At 40.3% G+C, this 20544-nt stretch overlaps 1 protein-coding gene and 1 long non-coding RNA gene across 5 annotated transcripts in view; one reads left to right on the forward strand and one right to left on the reverse strand.

Annotated features, from left to right (window-relative positions):
* DGKH (diacylglycerol kinase eta) overlaps positions 1-20544 on the forward strand; it is a 293480-nt gene that overhangs the window by 219750 nt on the left and 53186 nt on the right. The gene's annotated exons all lie outside the window — the stretch shown is intronic.
* LOC139006607 (uncharacterized) lies at positions 341-8838 on the reverse strand. 3 transcript variants are annotated; one of them, XR_011470768.1, is made up of 3 exons: positions 8422-8838; positions 7741-7818; positions 341-646 (listed from the first exon to the last, which is right to left on the reverse strand). It is a non-coding gene; the product is annotated as an uncharacterized lncRNA (long non-coding RNA). The 3 variants fall into 3 exon arrangements; XR_011470769.1 differs by lacking the exon at positions 341-646 and adding an exon at positions 3869-3910; XR_011470770.1 differs by lacking the exon at positions 341-646 and adding an exon at positions 6206-6453.

The following is a 20544-nucleotide window of genomic DNA, read 5'->3' on the forward strand; positions in this document are numbered from 1 at the left end:
ATTTAATAAACAAGTGAAACAGGAAGAAGGAGAAATGACTGATTAGTTATCTTGGTAGTGGGAAGATTGAGGTTGGAGATATAACTTTAGGGTCTGGCTGGTTATTCCTGTCTGGCTAGTAGGCTGGAATAGTAACCTGGGACAAGCTATTTTGATCTGACAGGTAAAAAAAGGGGGTTCTGTCTAAAGCAAGATATCACTATGATTTACATTCCAAACAGATATTTTGAGAAAGAAAAGAGGTGCTAACCACAGGCAACGCTGTGATTATACCAGGCTTGTGCATGATAGTACCAGGCACAAACAGAATCTAAAGTCACCCTGAATATAAATACACGGGGTTCCTTAGATTAGAGCAATCTTGTTGATGCCTTTGTAGAGGTAAAAGATGACCAATATGAACATCCCAGTGGCTGCTGGCGTAGGTGGAAGTGAGCCACTTGTTACTGGAACAGCCATGAGGTTGGTGTTATGTTACTGAGAGGCAGAGCTCAGTGAGGAAATCCACTCTGAAGGTGGCCCAGGGAAACGGAATTCTTGGCATGGGGCACAGAGAGCCTCTGGCTTCTCCCAGCAGGGATTTGTTCTCGTGTATGTCTTCTACCTCATTCCATTCCATTTCTTTCACCTTTTGACCTGCGGTTATCTGAAATCACGAGTCAAAGAAAGTAGAACCTTAAGTTAGCCAAAGTGAACAAATAAAAAGAGGGCAGGTTGCTGACAATCTTCTATGCCATGCAGGTGATTTGAGAGAGGATTCTCTGAGGGCAAGCAGAGGATTTGCTTAGTCTCTTCATATATTATTGCCAGTTCATGATGAGGGACAAGAGGATGTCACAAAATCCTGTCCCCAGGGAAAGTGCTGAGTCAGATCACTGAAAACAATGAGAGGAAGCCTTTGCCATGTCCTGGCAGAAAGGACTGGTCTACAGATCTGTATGGTACCTAAGAATCAAGTTTTATTTCTGTAGAAAAAGTTGTTTGTAACATGGCATTGTCTGGTCATGTTTTAATAAGGGGATGCTGTTGCAGAAAGCAGCACTGACCTTACAGGAGAGAACATTTAGAAATGCATGCACTTCAGTAGATGCTGGTGTGGAGAGGTAATAATGGTCAGGAATTGAATAGAATAATATACATTTCCGCAAACTTCAATTGTGGACTTTATTTCCTACTGGAACTTAGCTGAGAATTCTTAGAATTGTATTAAGAATTAAGTCAGCAAGATATGTTCATGATGACTTTTTAAAGTTATAAAAAATGCACACTAACATTAAAGTTTGAAGGGCATCAGGTTGACACTAAAGCCCAAGCATATTGTGAAATGTTGATTTCTCTTTCCCATAAAAGAATTTCATTTCCTCAAGCCACACACAAAAATTAGTGTGGCGTTTCATCAGACTTCAGTTTCCTGCACACCTTGTTTCCATCAGAAGTTTATTTGTCAATTTCAGAATAGCTACTGACCATCTGAGAAGGAACACTATAGGCCATTAAACTGTTAAACAGGAGCTCTGTAGGAATCTTGTTACACTCATTATACCCTGTGTACAGGCATGATGTTTCAAGATAACAAGATCTTTGTAAGAATCTTATTACAGCAACTGATAAGACTAGCAACCTGTATAATCAAATGTGAGATAAAGATAAACTTTGAAAAGAGTTTTTAAATCAATTTACAGATAAGAGCAGAATATGACAAAGTAAGAAATTAGGACCTTATAAATTTGGGCTTTAAAAAGGGTATTTTAAAAAGAAATAGCAGCCCTGGCTGGTGGCTCAGTTGGTTGGAGCATCATCTCATGCACTGGAAAGTTGCCAGCTCCATTTTTGGTCAGAGAATATACCTAGGTTGAGGGTTCAATAGGGCACGTACAGGAGGTAACCCATCAATGTGTTTCACATAGATGTTTCTCAGTCTAAAATCAATTTAAAAAACAAAGAGAGAAATTGCATGGATGCCAAGAAAGTCGACACCCACTGTTTATAAAGATAATTTATTCCATTTTAAGATATGATCATTATTTTCCCCCTTATATTTGAACCCAAATCCATTCCTTTCCCTCTGGAATAATAAATGTCTAAGATTTTCAAGTTCAGTTTATTATATCCCTGTGAGTCTTCCCTTCTCCAGGTGAAATACCAACAAGCTACATTTTGCATATGACATATTTTCTAGTCCCTTCACTTCTGGTCGTATTTCACTTGGTTCATGCAGGTGTAGACTGACTAGCTTAGAGTAGGCCACTACACCTCTTTTCTTCTGAGCATCATACTAGAATTCTAAGGTTGCATTTGCTGTATTTTGGTAGCCACATCCTGCAGAGGAAGAAGATTGTGCTGACCACGAAGTGATGTAGGCCAGTAAACCAACAATCCAGAGATGGTAGGCTACTTTGGAATTTATGAGGAATGGCTATGAGGAATCCTCATCTGTCTTCGGAACACTGGCTGATTTCATCAGTTCCTTTAAGGGGAAGAGGAGCAAATCTATTCAAGGATGACCTCAGGGAATCCAAAACAAATAAGTGTCAAAAGTAGTAAGGGGCTAGACTAGACATCACTAGCATAATTTAATGGCTTAGAACCCTAACTAGAAGAGGGATTTCCTAAAGCCTCAGAAGCATTCAAGGCAGCTTAAAAGTTCTGCTACTTTTCAACCCATATTTTCACCACAATGTTTAATGCTTCCTGGGCCAGAAGTAGGCATGTAATATTCATGCTTTGCATGCATGAGAATTACCTACTTTTAAATTCAACAGAAATATCCTTCTAATCACAGAAGAATATTTCTGTTGAATTTCATGTGAGTTAACTAAGGAATAAGGATTTGCTTATCTGCATGTTAAATTAACATTTCATTTGAAAAGCAAAGCAGTTAAGCAACAAGGAATGAATAGACCCAGAACACCTTGTTCTAGGATCTGTTTTATTTTGTCATAAGGTCATGACTATATTCAAAAGACTTCCCTTATGGGGTGTAATGTGGGGATAAGGACACATATGTAATAATTTAATCAATAAAAAAATTTAAAAAAAAGACTTCCCTTGCCCTTAAGATACCTAACCCAGGAGAAATTATCTAATGTATTTTTTAAAGTAGTAAGAATGTACGCTATTGGCTCACATGAAGAGATAGACTGTTCCACCTCTGACAAAAGACATTTTGGAAAAGTTGTACATAAACATTTTTTTGTAAATTAAAGTATTTTTCCATTTACTTATACTAAATGCTTTTGAAATGCTTGATAACATTTGTGCTTCTTTGTAACATAAGCTTTTTACAAACCTTTGTAATTTATTTTTTGTAATTAACTCTATATCAACCATTTAAAATCTGGAGGGCAATGATATTTTAGAAACTCTCTTATGGCCCAGCCGGTGCTCATGCCACATTGAACTGATGATCCATGCACCAAAAGGTCGTAGGTTCGATTCCAGGTCAGGGCATATGCCTGCATTATGGACTCCATCTCTAGTGTGTGTGTGTGGGGGGGGGGGGGGGGGGGGTGCAGGAGGCAGCTAATCAATGAGATGTTTCTCTCTCATCAATGTTTCTATCTCTCCCTTCCTCTCTCTAAAAAAATCAATAAAAATATATTTTTAAAAAAACCTCTTATGAAGTAATTACATTTAGGTATGATTATTTGTTTTTGAATTTTAGACATTTATGTATTACATTTCCTTAAAAGACGGTACACCTGGATTTCACATATTGGAAATTAAATCAGTAATTAACTATGATGATTTAAATCAGAAGAATCATTATATTTGAGTATGATATATAATGACACTCAAATTTATTTTGCTAATTCAAGAGGTCGTTAATTAGGCACAGCACTTTTGAACTATCATCGGTACTAATAATCATAGTCACAATTTTAGAAGTCATTGAGCATTGAGTGAACACCTACAATATATAAAAACATTATTAATAAGTATCATGTTATAAGAACAGTTAAGATGTGTTTCTGTTCTTCAAGAGTTTCACTACAAAAGAGTTATGTATGTTATAAACTATATAACAGGCTATGCTATAATATACATGCTTTTAAAACAAAGGCATGAATAAGATACTTCATCTTTTAAATTTAAAACGTATTTTTACATGTTTAAATGACTAATGAAATGGTAATGTCCATATTTTTTCCACTTTTAGAATATTTTTCATTGGTTTGTTAAGTATTAATACAATAAATAATGCATATAAACCACCATTATCTTTTCCTGTATTTTCCAATGTCCTACAAAATGAGTTGTATTAAATCATCATCATAAAAAAACAAAATTGCAAGTCTGAGCAATGTGGAAAAGGACTTGATATTCCTCTTTTATAAGTGAACTGCCAGCTGGGGCCATCACTCAGACCGGAAACAGGAATTCAGCAAGTGGGTCAAAGGGAGACTCAAGATTTCAAACAGGAAGCGACCTGGAATCTGCTTCTCGCTGCCAGAGGTTGCTAGTGTAAAGCTCCTGGGGAAAGATGATCCTGCCTTTGTAGTCAGAAGGTCATTAGGAGGATTAAACTGAGGGGCTCACGTTGTGCAGTATGCTTATTGAAAGGTAGAACCAGACCGAACCAGCTAATTTTAGTCTGAACCTATGACATTTAGCCTCCCATGTGATGTAGAGCAAACCATTCAGCCTTTCTGGGTCATAATTCTTTCATGTACATATAACTCAGATGTCTTGGCTCTATTAGACAATGTAAACACATAAAAGCAGCATTTCCATTAAATAGCAAAATTCCTAGTGGAGGAGACACCACCAACTTCATTGCTAGAAATTAGCCTACTAAAATGTCCCCTGGAGACAGCTGAGGCTTCCTAGGCACAGTCTTAGGTACACTCAGACCCAGCCTGTGTTTTTCTACTTGTCACACTCTGACGTGGCTCTTTAGTACACCACTAGCCTTCCCTTTTCCACATCCCCCTTCTGTAGGTAGTACTGGCAGAGAAAACTTGTGTCCCCTACCATCCTTTTCAACTTCCATTAATTCCCCTTAACAAAGTATAGATTGGGCTTCTAACATTTATTAAGACTTTACTGAAAATCCCTGTGTAAAAAATGAGGAAATAAAACAATTTAGATGATACAATTAAACTTTACTTAACACTTAATGAAGCAGACAATCACCATTTGAAGGACTGCAAAATGGGCTGGAAGGCAGGATGCTTTTATTGAGTAAAGAATAAAGGAAGAAAAAAAATACAAAAATATCTGGTTGGCTGGAGCCACATAGTAAACCTTGTTTGGGGTGAAAAGGAACAAGAAAATATGTATAGAGCTCAGACTTGGCTTGATGTTTAGGGATTGGCTGACTGGACATACTGCATTTCTGGTCTAGCAGAGCATTTACAGGGACATCAAGGTTATCTAAGTTTTGATTTGTCGATGTGCCACCCTGGGGAGGAATGGCTCCATCTTGGGCCTAGAGATTTATTTCAACATGAGCAAGGGAAGGAAAAAATAGAACACATGAAGACTCCCTCTCCCTCCCTCCCTCCCTTCCAGTGAATAGTTATTGAATAACTAATAACATCCACTATGTGCCAGGCATGTGTAAGTGAAAACAGATGTGGTTCCTGCTCATGGGTCCCATAGTCTAATAGAGGAGGCAGACATTAACTAAATATGTCATCACTCAAATAAAAATCATTGTAAGTTGATAAATGTGTTGAAGAGAAAGTAGAGTTATAGATAAGGAGGAGCTTACTTAGTCGGGGGAGTCAGGACAAGAGTTCTTGAGGAAATGAGAGTAGAGCTGAATGCTGAAGGATTCATGGGCCTTCAAGAGGCTAAGGAGGATGGACAGAGAAAGAACATTCGATACTGAAGGAACAGCTTGTGGGAAGGCTCTGAAGCAGGGAGGGTCTGGCCCTATTTGAGGAACTGAAAGGAGAACTGTCTGAGAGGGAGAATGATATGAGAGCAGAGGAGAAAGTTAGGTAGATCTTGGGTAGAACCATAGGAAGCCATTGAAGGGTTTGAACAGGGGAGTGGCATGGTCAGATGTGAAATGCCAACCCCATGGGGATAGAGTGCACATACCTCAAACAGTAGGCAAAAAAGACAAAGCTAGGAGCAAAGCAACTGTGCTAGGAAAAGAAATATGGACTTTGTAAACTGTATGCATTTTATTTTAAAAGTATTAAAAGAATAAGCAACATCCATACAAAACTGTATACAAATGTTCAAAGCAGCATTATTTATAATAGCCAAAGAGTGGAAACAACCCAAATGTCTATTAACTGGTAAATTGGTAAATAAAATGTGAACTGTCCATACAATGGAATTACAAATGTCCATACAATTGGCAACGAAAAGAAATGGAGTACTAATACATGCTACATGGATGACCCTTGAACACATTATACTAAGTAAATGAAGTGAGACACAAACAATGACATATTGTATAATTCCATTTATATGAAATGTACTGTATTGGCAGATCTGTGGAGACACAAAATAGATTATTGGTTGCTTAGGGTTAGAGATGAAGTAGGGAATGGACTGCTAATGGGTATAAGGTTTCTTGGAGGGGTGGGGGTGGGGGGCAAAATTGTCCTAAAGTTAGATGTTGGTGATGACTGCACAACTCTGAAAATATACATGCATGCATGCATAAATAAACCACTTTAAGTGGGTGAATTGTATGATATCTGATTATATCTCAATGAAGCTGTTAAAAAAGAAAATAGTTTTAAAAAGAATCAGGAACTAGGGGTATCTATAAAAATGGATCTCAATCCTAAATTTCTTCTGATGTTATCTTCATTGTACTCCAAATAATTGACCACAATGATTGTCTTGCTAGGGTGAGTTGGGAGGATTTATGGCTCTGTTAATACATGTTAGAATGGTAGAGTTGAGCCCATTGTTCTTCTAAATTGGCAGTAACAAGCAGCTGTTTCAGGTAATCACACCAGAACTGCAAAAGGCACCAAAAGAGTGCTCAATTCTTTCAGTCTTTTAAGAGTGGTCTTAATTTGTGAAAATAACACCGTTTCTCTTTTTAGTAATTTCCTTTGAAAAACTAACCCTATAAGTTTTCTTAAAATCTTATTTTCATTATCATTGTTAAACTTGTAAACATTTATTTTCTATTTTTAAAATCTTGATTAGGAACATATGAATCATTATTTATTGAATCATTATTTATTGAATACATCATAGGTTCAAAATAGCTGTAGAGAAAGGAAATGTGAGGTTCAGCAGGTGGTGATGCGTTTGCTTTCGCACGTGGAGAAGGCCAAGGTTTCTTAGATGCATTCCTGGCATCTGTATTAACCAGTTTCATAGTCCCTCAGCGGGTGTGTGTGTGTGTGTGTGTGTGTGTGTGTGTGTGTGTGTCCAATTTCATTTGATTTGTGCTGTTGACTGTTAGGTTTTTATAAAAATGCACTTCATTTCCTTTCCTGGCTTTCGTCTTACTGTTGTTCGTACCGAAGTGGAATCCAGTACCCACCTGGGTGCAGGCTGGTTAAAGGTGCCGTGTTTGGTGTATGAGGAAGCTGAGCCTCGCGGATAAGGCACCGTGATTTGATTGCCTCACCAGCTACTGAGAGGATTTCCCGTGGGAACTCAACTCTCTGGATTTGTTTTAGGAAAACGCCTTCATTTTCCGACCTTCAACCTCTATCTTTTCAAGTGTCATACTTAGGAATAAATGTCTTTATTGAGTATCACTTTATGTTGCTTTTGCTTAGAACTGACTTTAAGATTAGAAGAGGTGCTTACCGGCGTGGTGTCACTGGAGGGGAAAGGAGATCGAAGGTGACTTTTCTTTTGGGCCATTCGTTTCCCCAAAAATAACAACTACAAAAAAAAAAAAAAAATCCCATCTGTTTATCCTATTGTGATTAAGTAACAGTAAACTGAATACTTGTCCAGCTGTTTTCAACAAAAGGCAGTAAATAGCACTAGGGCTCTGACCTAATGGATTTTAAAAGAAGAATGTCAAGGTCATTGGAAATTAAGTCTTTCAGGACTGTCTCTCACATGGGTTACACGTCTCCCAATCTTCTTTTTTTAAAAAAAAACATACTTTATTGATTTTTTACAGAGAGGAAGGGAGTGGGATAGAGAGTTAGAAACATCGATGAGAGAGAAAGATCAATCAGCTGCCTCCTGCACACTCCCCACTGGGGATGTGCCCGCAACCAAGGTGCATGCCCTTGACCGGAATCGAACCCGGGACTCTTCAGTCCGCAGGCCGACGCTCTATCCACTGAGCCAAACAGGTCAGGGTAGGATGCAATATTCTTAAACGCGTCTTTCTCATCTGCCAGGTACGTCCACCCCGAGCAACAGATGCCCTTGAGGAGGCGCAGCTTGACTGGCCTGGCCTCCTGATTCTCAGGGCAATGCTCACACCAGCTTCCACCCGGGGCTCGCCTTCTCCGTGGCCAATGCTTTTACCCCCGAGTCCGATGCGCGTGGAGACGTCGCGATGAGCACTAGGGCCCCGAGGCTCCCGGATGCTAACGGTCGCGGTTCCGTAGGGCGGTTGGCTGGTGAGCTCTGAGTGGTCCTTCGGGGAGATGCTGAGGAGAAGGGGCGGAGCCACCGGAGGGATGAGCCGCACTTGAGCGGTCAGCGTTGGTGGGGCTGCCGCTTGGGAAAGGGCCCGGAGTGAGAAGAAAGCGAAGCTTGCTTGTGACGGAGAAGGAGTCCAGCGGACCCCAGGCGGTAAGACTGAGGGGTCCCAGGGACGGAGGCAGGGCCTGGATCCAAACCCACCGAGCAAGCCAACGCTTGAGGTGCTTTGCCGGAGGAAAGGGTTAAACGGTTTCCAAGGTAACGGATCAGGAAGCGCGCAAGACGTTCGCCGCAGGTTCATAGGTTAGCCGGAGTTTAAAGCTCCCACGGCTGTGCTGGTTCTGGCCAATGGAGAGGCCGTCTCCACCTCACGTGACGTGGAGGCCGCGCCACTCGCCGCCGCGGAGCACGTGAGAAGCTTTTCTCTTTTCTTGGCTTTTTTAAAAGCCCACCCACTTTTGCGCGGGCTAGGTCACGAGGTTCTTCTCGCGAGAGGGCGCGCCACCCTCTCGCGAGAGTGAGTGGGAGGCGTGGGGACTCGGTGGTGGTGCGGGCCAGAGCTGTGGCGGCGGAAGCCGGGGTGGGCAGGGCGGGGGCGGGCCGCGGGGCGGGGAGGGGGAGGGCTGGGAGCAGAGCGGGCGGGGCGTCTGCCGCTCTGCAGCTCGCGCGCCGGGTCGTTGCGGGCTAGTGATAAGCCTGTGGGCTGCGGAGGCTGCGGTCCTCAGGTGAGCTGAGTGCGGGTCCCTTCGCCGCGTGTCTGCCGGCGGCGGCGGGATGTGGGGCCGCGAGGGATGGAGCGGCCCAGTTCCGGCGCCCCAGCCTCCGCCTGTCCGCAGCCTTTGCTCCGACTTGGGGCTGCTCTGAGCTGCGCCTTCGCTTGGATGTGGGAGGAGGGCGGGAGGAGGCAGCGGAGGGAGGAGCGGGGCGGAGGGGGGAAGGCTGGGGCACGGGGCGAGGGTGTGTGTGTACAGGGGCTGAAGAGTCCTCCGGGGTCTAGCGTGCGGCGGCGGCGGAGCTGCAGTCCTTTGAGTGACAAGTTCAGCTCCCATCCCCCGGGTGGTCTTCAGAGCCGTGTTCGCTCGGTGCGTGGCGGGGCGTGTGCTTACATTGTGTGCGTGGTGCGCGCACAGGAGGTTGTGCAGGAGGGAGAGGACGTTACACTTTGTCCCCGAACAGCAGCATCCTTCACTGTCAGAATCCTTGAGCCCTGGAACCAGGCGCAACCCGTGTGGCAGAAATGGAAGGCGTCAAGCAGCCACTCAGAGGGTTGAAATTTGCATTTTCGGTCAGATTTTCTCTAAGACTGTTAGTCGTTTAAATGCTGGTCATCCGTATTCCGAATGGATTGAGTATACGTCTGTTATTCCAGACACCTAAGCTGCTTTATAAAAAAACACACACATAGATGTGACCAAAGTATTAAAAACGTTGGCAAAAAGACTATAGGAATACAATCTAAACCACCACCGTAATATGATTTGGTAACAATTCTTTTCTTCTGCTTAACCCCGTGCTCTAAAGCCTTATTAAACTGAAGGTGATTTGGCTTAAGATGTTAAGGAAATTTCAGGACGAGAAATACTGCTGAGACATCTACTGGCCTGGTGCAAACGTGAGTTAAGAATTCAGGTTCTCTTTTCAGCTTTGTGATTATTCAGTCCCTTGCAAAGCATGTAAGCTTTCCTTAGCTTCTTCCCACCTTGTTAGGGATGTTATAATGATTGATAGTGATTTTGATATGTGTGGAAATACTCAGAAAATACGGGGTTCTTGATAATGCAAAGATGATTTTAATTACTATTTTAGAGTAAATGGAAGTATAGTTCTCAGCGCATGATTAGGACATTTAAAATATTGTGATTTAATGAATCTTTTAAAACACAGTTCGTTTCCATGTAATACCCTGGTTTCCATACTTTTTATGTTCCTTCTAGCAGCACTGCTGCAAGGGTTGCCAGTGAATTTCACTGTTAGTTGCAGCTATAACAGAGCAGTTTGTGAGAGGTCAAAGAATGTAGGGCAGTTGGGACAAATGGGATCCCAAGCTGAACTGGTAACTAGTCATTAGTGTATGTCCCTACGTACCCACATAACTGCGTTATTGATAAAGACTAGGGATATGGTACTTGCCGAAGACCCTGAACCACAGTGAGAAATTCTCTGGCTTCTGATCTCCTGGAGTAAGTCTAGAAACTGAAGAAGTCTTTTGCTTTAGAGGCTGGAAGAAGGATAGTACATTTAATATGTATATATGTAAATATTATATACATATTTTTTAATTTTAGCAACTTACCTTCTAGAAAAGGAAATCAAACCCAATCAGATGATACATTATTGCTCATTTTTAGGGAAGTTTTCACTTATAAATAGTCAGTGGAGTTCTGTCTATACTTGGAGAAAATGTGAAAAACTTAAGAAATGTCTTTTTGAGAATGGGAAAAAGAGACCCATCTATATTAAAAAAGTTCCTTCCCATTCCATATTGGCAAAGTGATATTCAGGGATAGAAAAACGGACTTATTTTATTTATTTTTACTGGTCTTTATAACATTTTGGCAAGGGTTTCAAGCTTTTAGGATGCAAGTGTTAGTTATTTTGTCTTGCCTTTGAAAAGTAATTGAAGTAACTTTGGGTAGAATAATTATTTAAGTAAGCTGAATTTGTTCTTTTTCTGTCAAGTCACCTACCTTTTAATAATAAAATGAACTACTTGGACAGAACAAGGAGTGGGGGCAGGTCAGGAAAAGTTACCAGCTTAGCTTGGGCTTGAGTTAAGGGTGTCTATATTGGTGAAGTGGGGAAAGGAAAGAAAAATACTTTATCAGTTTAAAAACAGACCAAACTTTTATACATAAAAGTTCATTTTATTTTAAAATATTTACTAGAAACTGAGGCATTTGAAATACAGGGTGGGCCAAAAGTAGGTTTACAGTTTGCATAGAAAATATTTCAGCCTACACTAATAAAAGAGAAATATGCAAATTGACTGTACCTTCATGACACCCACAAGCTAATCTGGAGTGGGTATGCAAATTAACCCAACAAAGATGGCGGGTTAATTTGCATATGCAGGTGCCGAGCAGCCGGGGGCAGGACGCAGGTGTTCCGCACTGCCTCAGCCACTCGGGGCCTCTGGGCAGCGTGGGAAGACAGAAAGGCGGGCTCTGGCCGGAGCTAAGGTGGTGCTGGCAGCCAGGAGAAGGAAGGCTCGTTCTTGCATGAATCTTCGTTTATCGGGCCTCTAGTCTACACTAATAAAAGAGAACATGCAAATTGGTGTCACTCCGCTACGCCCACCAGCCAGCTGAGTACGCAAATTAACCCAACAAAGATGGTGGTTAATTTGCATACACAGGCATGGAGCGAAGACTGAAGACAATGTAGAAGGAAGCCAAGCGCTGCAGAAGGGAGCGAAGCTGTGGAGAAGCAAGTGGGGTGGCGGAGGCGGGAGGGAAGCAAGCGGGAGCGAAGCCTGCCTCGGTGGGTTTCGCTCCCTTCTCTGCTTCGCTCTGGCCACAGGAAGCCCTATTCTTGCAGGAATCTTCCTGCAAGGGGCCTCTAGTCTATATATATAAGTCCAAGGGACTGGCTGGCTGGCCGGTAGCTATGACAGGCACTGACCACCAGGGGGCAGACGCTTAATGCAGGAGCGGAAACCACAGGCATGGAAACATGACTGATGAATCTCGGAAGGGGGAGGGGTGAGGGAGGGAAGAGATTAACCAAAGATCTTATATGCATACTTGAGGCCGGTGCACGGATTTGTGCACTGGTGGGGTCTCTCGGCCTGGCTTGTGGGGATCGGGCCGAAACTGGCTCTCTGACATCCCCTGAGGGGTCCTGGATTGCGAGAGGGTGCAGGCCAGGTCGAGGGACCCCGCTGGTGCACAAATCCGTGCTCCAGGCCTCTAGTCCTAAATAACAAAAGCCTAATATACAAATTGTCCCCTTGAGAGTTTGACCACTCGCTGTGACGTGTGCTGACCACCAGGGGTGGCGTGAAACACAGGAAGGCCCTGGCTGGCAGCCACAGCTGGCAACCGGCAGCTGGAAAGAAGGCCCTGGACAGCAGCCAGAAGACTCCAATCAGCCCTGATCTCTGGCCAGGCCTAGGGACACTACCTGTGCACGAATTTCCTGCACCAGGCCTCTAGTATTAAATAATAGTACAAGAATAAACTCTTGTTTTATGTACTCACAACTGTAAACCTACTTTTGCTCCACCCTGTATATAGATTAGAAACTTGGCAGGATAAAAGGAGAAAACATTTTTAACATTTTTGGATTAATCTGAGAATGTTTCATGGGAAGAAGTAAGAGGTAATGTAGTGGCCTGAAATAGGGAGTATGTTTACTTGAGTGAAAATGAGGTAAATTGTAAAGAGTTTTAGGTTTTGGAATCTGGCAGATCTATAAATATTACTGAGCCTCTTTTTCCTCATCCTGAAAAGAGAGTTAACGTACCTCAAAAAGTATTGGGAAGAGCATAGTAGTTGCTTACTCAGTCTTTTTTCATTGACCTCTTTTAATGTCTTGAGGATTATTTGTGAGGAACAAAAACCCATTTGAATTAACTTACTTAACAAAAGGTGTTTGTCAGATAGTTAGATGACTGCCTCTAAAGTCTATTGTATGAAGTCTACTTCAGCTCAGTGTCCTAGGAACCAAAATATCTTCAGAGGGTTAGTCTTCTAGTTTTTTCCTGGGAATTCATGGTCTTATTCTCTGCTACTCTATTTTCTGCTACTAGTACTCTGTTATGTCCCACTTTTTTGTGTTTTTTTTTTTTTTTTTTTTTTTTTTCAGATTGTCCCTCTCTTTAAAGCTCCTGGTTTCTGCTTTCCCATAACTTTGGTTTGCATGAAACGTTGATTTGTCATGGTGCCAACACCAGACTCACTTTGATATTGAAGTATGATTCTCAACAAATACCTCTGTATCTGAATTCTGAATTTCTAAAGAGAGAATCTGATTGGTTAGGTACCCACTTCCAGTTCAGTGGGCTGTGGTTGGGGGAAGATGAAAATGGGAAAATGGATGGAGAGGAGACTTAGGTGTGTCTCACAGTTTGTACTTTTTTAGACTGAGTACCGAAAGTTCTCTAAGAAAGGGGTGTGGACAGGGAGGAAAGGAAGGGTACCTCTGATGTATTTAACATCCTGCAGTTTTGAGTTTTTCCCCTGGAACTTTATTGAACTTGTTTTAAGTAATGTTTTCTTTCAGGACAGATTTTCCTAGATGTATGATTTAGGGCAAATTATGTAACTGTTATGTGCCTCATTTTCCTTATATGTAAAATGGGTATGATAACAGCAACTTCTGTTGTGAGAAATCTGAATTCTGTTTAATAGCATTTAAGCAGTGCCTGGCTGGCCCAGTATAAGGATGTATATATTACTGAGTACACTCTGGCAGGTACTATGATATGGGCTTCTACAGCATTCAGAGATGAAAGAATATAATTTCTGCCCTGGCCTGTGTGGCTCAGTTGGTTGAGTGTTAGTCTTGTGCATCAAAAAGTTCACCAGTTCTAGTCCAGATCAGGGCACATCCTCAGGTTGTGTGTTTGATCCCTGGTTGGGACATATGTGGAAAAAACCGATTGATGTTTCTCTCTCAGATCGATGTTTCTCTCTCTTCCTCTCCCTCTCTCTTTAAAATCAATAAAGCATATTAAAAAAGAAAGAATATAATTTCCACTCTCAGGAGTTTAAAAGTCTAGTGATGACCACTTCATATTTAAAACTATTTCTTGAATTTAATCACAGTAAATTTGTCTAAATCCAAATCTACCTCACCTGCTTTTCAAACTGCTACCTTTTTGTGGTTCTGTTTACCTCCCCAGGAACACTTTATTATGGTTGTCCCTTTGGATTCTCTCTTGATCCTGTTTTTTCCCAGTCTCTAGGAGTCCATCCATTGCCTGATATATTTCAGGGTTTTTCCACTTTGGTTGGTGAGAATGCAAAGTATTCCAAGTCCTGGCTGGATCCAGGTATTGTTTGGCCTATTGCTCTTTGGTAGTTATTTTCCCAACCTCAGATACTCTGCACAGATCAATATTGAGCCAGGGACTCTAGGGGAACTCATCTGCACATTTCTAAAGCTCTTACTCTTCCTGAGCTCTCTCTCCAGTACTCTGCCCTACAAATTCTAGACACTTTGGCCTTCCCAAACTCTGATCTTTGTCTCTGCAGCTAGGTGAGACTGCCAGACAGTTTGGCTTTCCTTTCCCTGTGTTGTGACAAGGATGTAGCCGGATCATAGTCGTGCTTTGCCTATTGTGTAATGTTTGAAAACCAATGTTTTACGTATTTTGTCTTGTATTGTTATAGTCATATTGAACAGCATATTAATTTTTAACACTTGGCCATTTGTTTGGTATTTGTCAGAATGTATGTTTGGAGCACGTATTGTAAATATTTCTCAAATATTATAAAATTAGAAATTATTGTAGTCTTATTTTCTCAAATAATTCATTAAATGTACCCATTTAAACATTTAAAGGCATACTTTGCACTTTAAAAAGAATTACTTTTTATTTATTAATTGAGCAGATGTTTGAATCTTACTGTGTTAGAATGCAAATACAATAAAACATTTTTATCTCCAAGGAACTCACAATAGGAGGGAAGCATGCAAACATTTGCACCAGAGAAATAAAGTACAAACCACTTTGGCAGCATAAAGGGAGGTGGCTACTGTTTGGGCAAGGAGATGAGCCAAGCCTTCCTAGGGAGGCCCTTGAACATTCATGAAGAGTCAGTAGCAGTTCAGCTGATGCAAGAAACAGTAGATTTGATGAAAGTTTAGGAGGAGGATGGGTCAGGACTTGGTGATTTACTAGATGTGGTAGTCTGTAGCAATTGAGGGGAAGGTCAGTTTCTAGCTTGGCTTACTGGCTTAATTGGTTTACTGACTCTTCCTGATACAAAGAATGCAGGAGGTGACTGTTTAGAGAGAAAAGTTTCATTCAGTTTTCAAACATACTAATTTTGGGGTAGTTGAGACATTTACTCAGAAGTACCTAACAGAAAACTGAACATAAGGAACTGAAACTAAAGTTCACAAAGTGTACTGAAGATATAAAGGGTGTCCCAAAATTCATGCAAGAAGTAATTTTGATAGAAAACACAGGTTTATAATTAAAAATTATAAATTTTTTTTTGATTCATAAAGTATACAGTATAGGGTTATGTATGGAATAGCATATCGGGTAAATGGCCTCCACAGCTTTGCTGGCACATATGCACTCTTTTGTTATTGCCTGAGCAGCCGCATTTTTGAAGAAGAATGGTCCGATGATGCCTCCAGCCCAAAATCCGCACCAAACAGTGACATGTTGTGGATGCATTTGTTTCTCAACAATCACTCGTGGATTTTCTGAACCCCAAATGCATGCGACAATTTTGTCGATTAACCAAGCCATCAAGATGAAAATGAGCCTCATCGAAATTCAGCCACATTTATGCAAAATGGTCATGGAAAATTTCAACAAAAGAGTGCGTATGTGCCAGCAAAGCCGTGGAGGCCATTTACCCGATATGCTATTTCATACATAACCCTATACTGTATACTTTATGAATCAATAAAAAATTTACAATTTTTAATTATAAACCTGTGTTTTCTATCAAAGTTACTTCTTGTGTGAATTTTGGGACATCCTTTATATACATATTAGGGAGTTATGTGCATAGTAAAAACTAATGGTAGATATAAACTTGGATAACTAAATAAAATGAATGCCAAAGAGGACGAGGTGGAGGTTAGAAAATACTAGTATTTGAGGCCCTGGCTGGTGTTGCTCAGTGATTAGAGTGTCAAAGGTTCAATTCCTGGTCAAGGCAAGTACCTGGGTTTTGAGTTGGATTCCGCCCCCCAGTGGAGGCTTGTGGGGGAGGTGACTAGTCCATGTGTCTCTCTCACATTGATGTTTCTCTCTCCTCCCCCTCTTTCCCTCCCTTCCACTCTCTCTGAAAAGCAATAGGAAAATATCCTCTGGTGAGGATTAAAAGTGAAAATATTAGTATTTGAGTAACAAATTATAAAAGAATTTAGAGAAGGTGACTAATGTAATGGCTAGACATGTGTTTCTCAATCAGAAATAAAAGAGTACTTATTAAAAATAAAGATTTCTATTTTCCATCTAGACCTGAATCTAGATCTTCGGGGTTGGGGGAAGGTGTTAGAAATAAGTTGGTCCTTATGTGTACTGAAGTTTGAGAACTGCTGCAATAGGAAGAGAGTCAAGATAGGACACTATTGATGATGGAAGAGTAGGAAGGCATTTCAGAAACTCCTGGGCTTGGTTGGTTAAGTCATGTTATAAAAAAGCCAAGATGTAGATGATGCTGTCTTGAACATTTCTTAGGCCAGAGGAGAGGAGAAAAGACTGGGAAATATTTGTTTTTCTTATTATAAAAGAATGTTTGCACATCCAGAAAAATAAAACATACAATATTGCATCTACCCAGACAAAACCAATATTTATACCCCTTAATATATGTTCTCTTTTACTACACATAAAAATATAGACATGTAGTAATACAGATTTTACATAAAATGGGGATAATGTGAACATGCTGGAACCTGCCTTATTTCACTTAATTTATTATCTCTCTATATAAAAGGCTAAGTGTCTGTCCGTCCCACTGGTAGCTATGATGCACACTGACCACCAGGGGGCAGATGCTCAATGCAGGAGCTGCCATGACACGCACTGGCCATTTAAAAATAAATGGCACCATGGACCTGGCACCAACAAACCAACACTCAGCTTCCCCCAAGTGGGACACAGGCCCTACCACCACCCCAGAGCGACACCCCACCAAATCGCAGCCAACATTGCCAAGACCCCATGGCACAAAATGTGGCCCACAGCCCAGCCCAGCCCAGCCCGGAAACGGTGGCTGTGGGCATCAGGTAATGATGTCACGTAGCAACACCTGGCTTTCTCTCCCTAGAGACTAGCATCCTTGGAATTTCTTTATCCCAGGAACCCAACTTGCTTTATAGCCAGGTGCAAACATTTTACAGTTTAACCAAATGTTTGTGAAGCGTTTTCCTGTGCTTCATCTCATTTGATCCTCACAGAAGTCCTGGAGTAGGTAGATAGGAGACTCGGTAGAATCCTATTTTCTTTTCATTAGCAAGATGCGAATAGCGATGTGAAAATATTTCTTCTAATTAATTTCCTTTCAATGTGCATGAATCCGTGCACTGGGACACTAGTCTTCCCATGTTATATGACATTTTATAAAATTTAAAAAAACAACTTAATTGTCATGAGTGACCACTATCATGAATTTAGTCTGTATCTGTCATTTTTCCTAGGTGTGTGCATACATAGGTGTGTAAGAGTTGTGTTTGTAATTTTTCTTTTAATCACAAGTAGAGAGCACACTATTTACACTGTTCTGTAACTTGTCTTTTCTATTAATATTTTGTGGACATGCTGTCATATCAATATGTATTGATATAACTATTTCCAACAGCTGGGTAATAATATGAATATATTATAATTTATTTTAATTGATGGACTTATAGATTATTTTTGGTGTTTTATCTTATTTTGTTTTAATATTCTTTCACATATATCTTTGTGAATTTTTGTAAGTATATATGTAGGATAAGATGTGAAATTGCAGGATCAAAGGATAGGTGTAACTTATTCAGAGTGTCCTATACTGTTTTCTGTACCCTTTATAGTTGTTTCTTTAATTGCTTTCATTTGTTATCTTTTATATTTTGTGATATTTCTTAAAACTTCCTTGGTGTTCCAGTGTTTTAAAGAATGTGTGTTCTGCTTTTTGCTGTTTCTAAGGGATTTCATATTATTGTTTTTATATCCTGTGTCTTTCCTGAGCTCTGGCAGCTCACTTTTGACTTGTTTCCCTTGTCTGTCTGTACTTTCTTGTCTCGGATCTGCTTTTTAAAAAAATGACTTAGGTTCACTTTCATTTCTTTGACTATAGAGAAACACAATTAGTATTTTCCTGTTTAGGACTCTTGTTTATTCACCTAGAATAGGTCACAGAGCAAAAAAACAAACAAACTTTAAATGAAAAGTTTATTATTTTAACACAGAAGTGTCCTCAGGAAAAATACTGTATTTTTGCTCCTCTTATGAAATCTGTCTAAAACTGAATACACTCTAATTATATAAGATAGTGAAGAAATTCTGCTGTTACTCTTTCTCCCCATCTGTCTTGGCATCATTTCCAAAGTGATTGTTTTTTCTTTACCAGAGTGCAAGTCATTTAATCTCATGTTAGGTCCACTTTTATGGACCATTGCATAGATATTCTCTGATAGATTTTTTTTCTTTGTGAGATGTTTGACTTATGTTTAAGATATACACAGTGAAGGAGTAGGGTTCATAATTGTGTTTTTTTAATGAGTGAAGAAAAGTGTAGATGTGAAATTAAATTTAGTTTCTTTTTTATTAATATAAATTCTGAGGTATTATCCTGAAAATAAATAATGTAAATTTTGGATGGCATGATTATATTTGTCTGGATTTTTTTTTTCTTTCTTTAGTATATTCCTCCTTATATTGGTTTTATTTATTTTTTAAACTTTTCTTTATAGGTCTTTATTGGATTCTATTTTGCTTTGAAAAGTGTTCTATCTAGGTTTGCTACTCAGGAATATTGTAGGTAGAGTGAACTGGGGTAGCTAGAGATGTCAGATCTGGGATGTTGTCTGAGAGTACCACAGGCCTCCCCACAAGCTCATTGGAACTCTTTCTTCTGCCCTGAGGTGGGCGTGGCATGTTGCACCTTCAGGTGAGCAGCTCATGTAGATAACTGGTCAGTTTTTTTCCCCTCCAATGATTTAGTGTTTAATCTTTGCTCATATTGCCTCTTGTCAGCAGCTGTAAAGGTTGTTGCTTTTTCCCCATCTCTTTTTTCAACTCCACCCTTTCAGGAGTCAGAGAAAGTAAAGATGTTTTGTGTGCCTCTCCCGTCTGCCCTTCCTCATTGTTTTTAAAAGGCTGCCATTACCATCTCAGGAATGCATGACAATTTATTCAGTAACTCCCTTTTTTCTGGTATCTTGAGTGCTGCTTATTTTTCTCTACGATAAAGTGTGATGAACAGCTTTTCAAACCTTTATACCTGGTTGTTAGAGTTTGAAGATTTGGATTTGAGTCCTCACTCTACTGCTTGCTGTGTGGGCTTGGATGAATTGCTTAATTTCCATGTGCCTGTTTTTCTCATTATAAAATTGGAATACTACTCATTCAGTCCTAAGGATTAAATGAGATATTAACTTAATAATCTCAGCAAAGCACTTGGTGCTTTATAAACTTTAGTTAGAATCATAGATGCTCCAGAATCATCGTTTCCTTTGCTGATTCCCAGAAGTAGAATTGTTGTGTCATAGGGTAGGAATATTTTCAAGGTTTTGATATGCATTTCAAAATTGCCCTCCAGAAAGGTGGTGTCAGTTTACTTGGGAGCTGAATTTGAGAGTTTTCTGAAACCCTTGTGTTGACCTCTATATTACATGTTTTACGTGAAGTTTGAGGCAAGTCCATTGGCCTAAGGGCTTCTGGCAGTTGAAGAGAACTCTGGGGGTGAGGAGGGGAGTGAGTTGGCCTGGGATAAATAAAAGGATTATTTTCTTGTTTTGGCCACATAAATCTTTATATTTACACCTTGTTTTGATAATTTTGGTCCTCTTGTTCATTTTGCCCCATAAATATTTTAATTTTTATTTTACCTATGTTTTATAATTTCCAAAGTGCCTCCTATAAGTTATTTTCCATTTGATTCCCATAATAAACTTTCTGGGTAAGTGAGGTAATATATATATTGAGGAAACAGATCCAGAGTTACTGCAATTTACCTAAAGGAAACAAAGCTAATGAGAGGTAGAACAGGAACACAAATGGTACTTTTCTGAATCCTGGTGTATCTCTCTTTATCATGTGTTTTGGGGACCTCTGTTTCCGTTCTTGCAGTCCTACTTCAGTTCCAGTCATTGATCAAATTTTAT

Source organism: Myotis yumanensis, unplaced genomic scaffold, assembly GCF_028538775.1.
Source record: "Myotis yumanensis isolate MYYU_CA2020_CCGP unplaced genomic scaffold, mMyoYum1.0.hap1 SCAF_3, whole genome shotgun sequence".
Classification (NCBI taxonomy): domain Eukaryota; kingdom Metazoa; phylum Chordata; class Mammalia; order Chiroptera; family Vespertilionidae; genus Myotis; species Myotis yumanensis.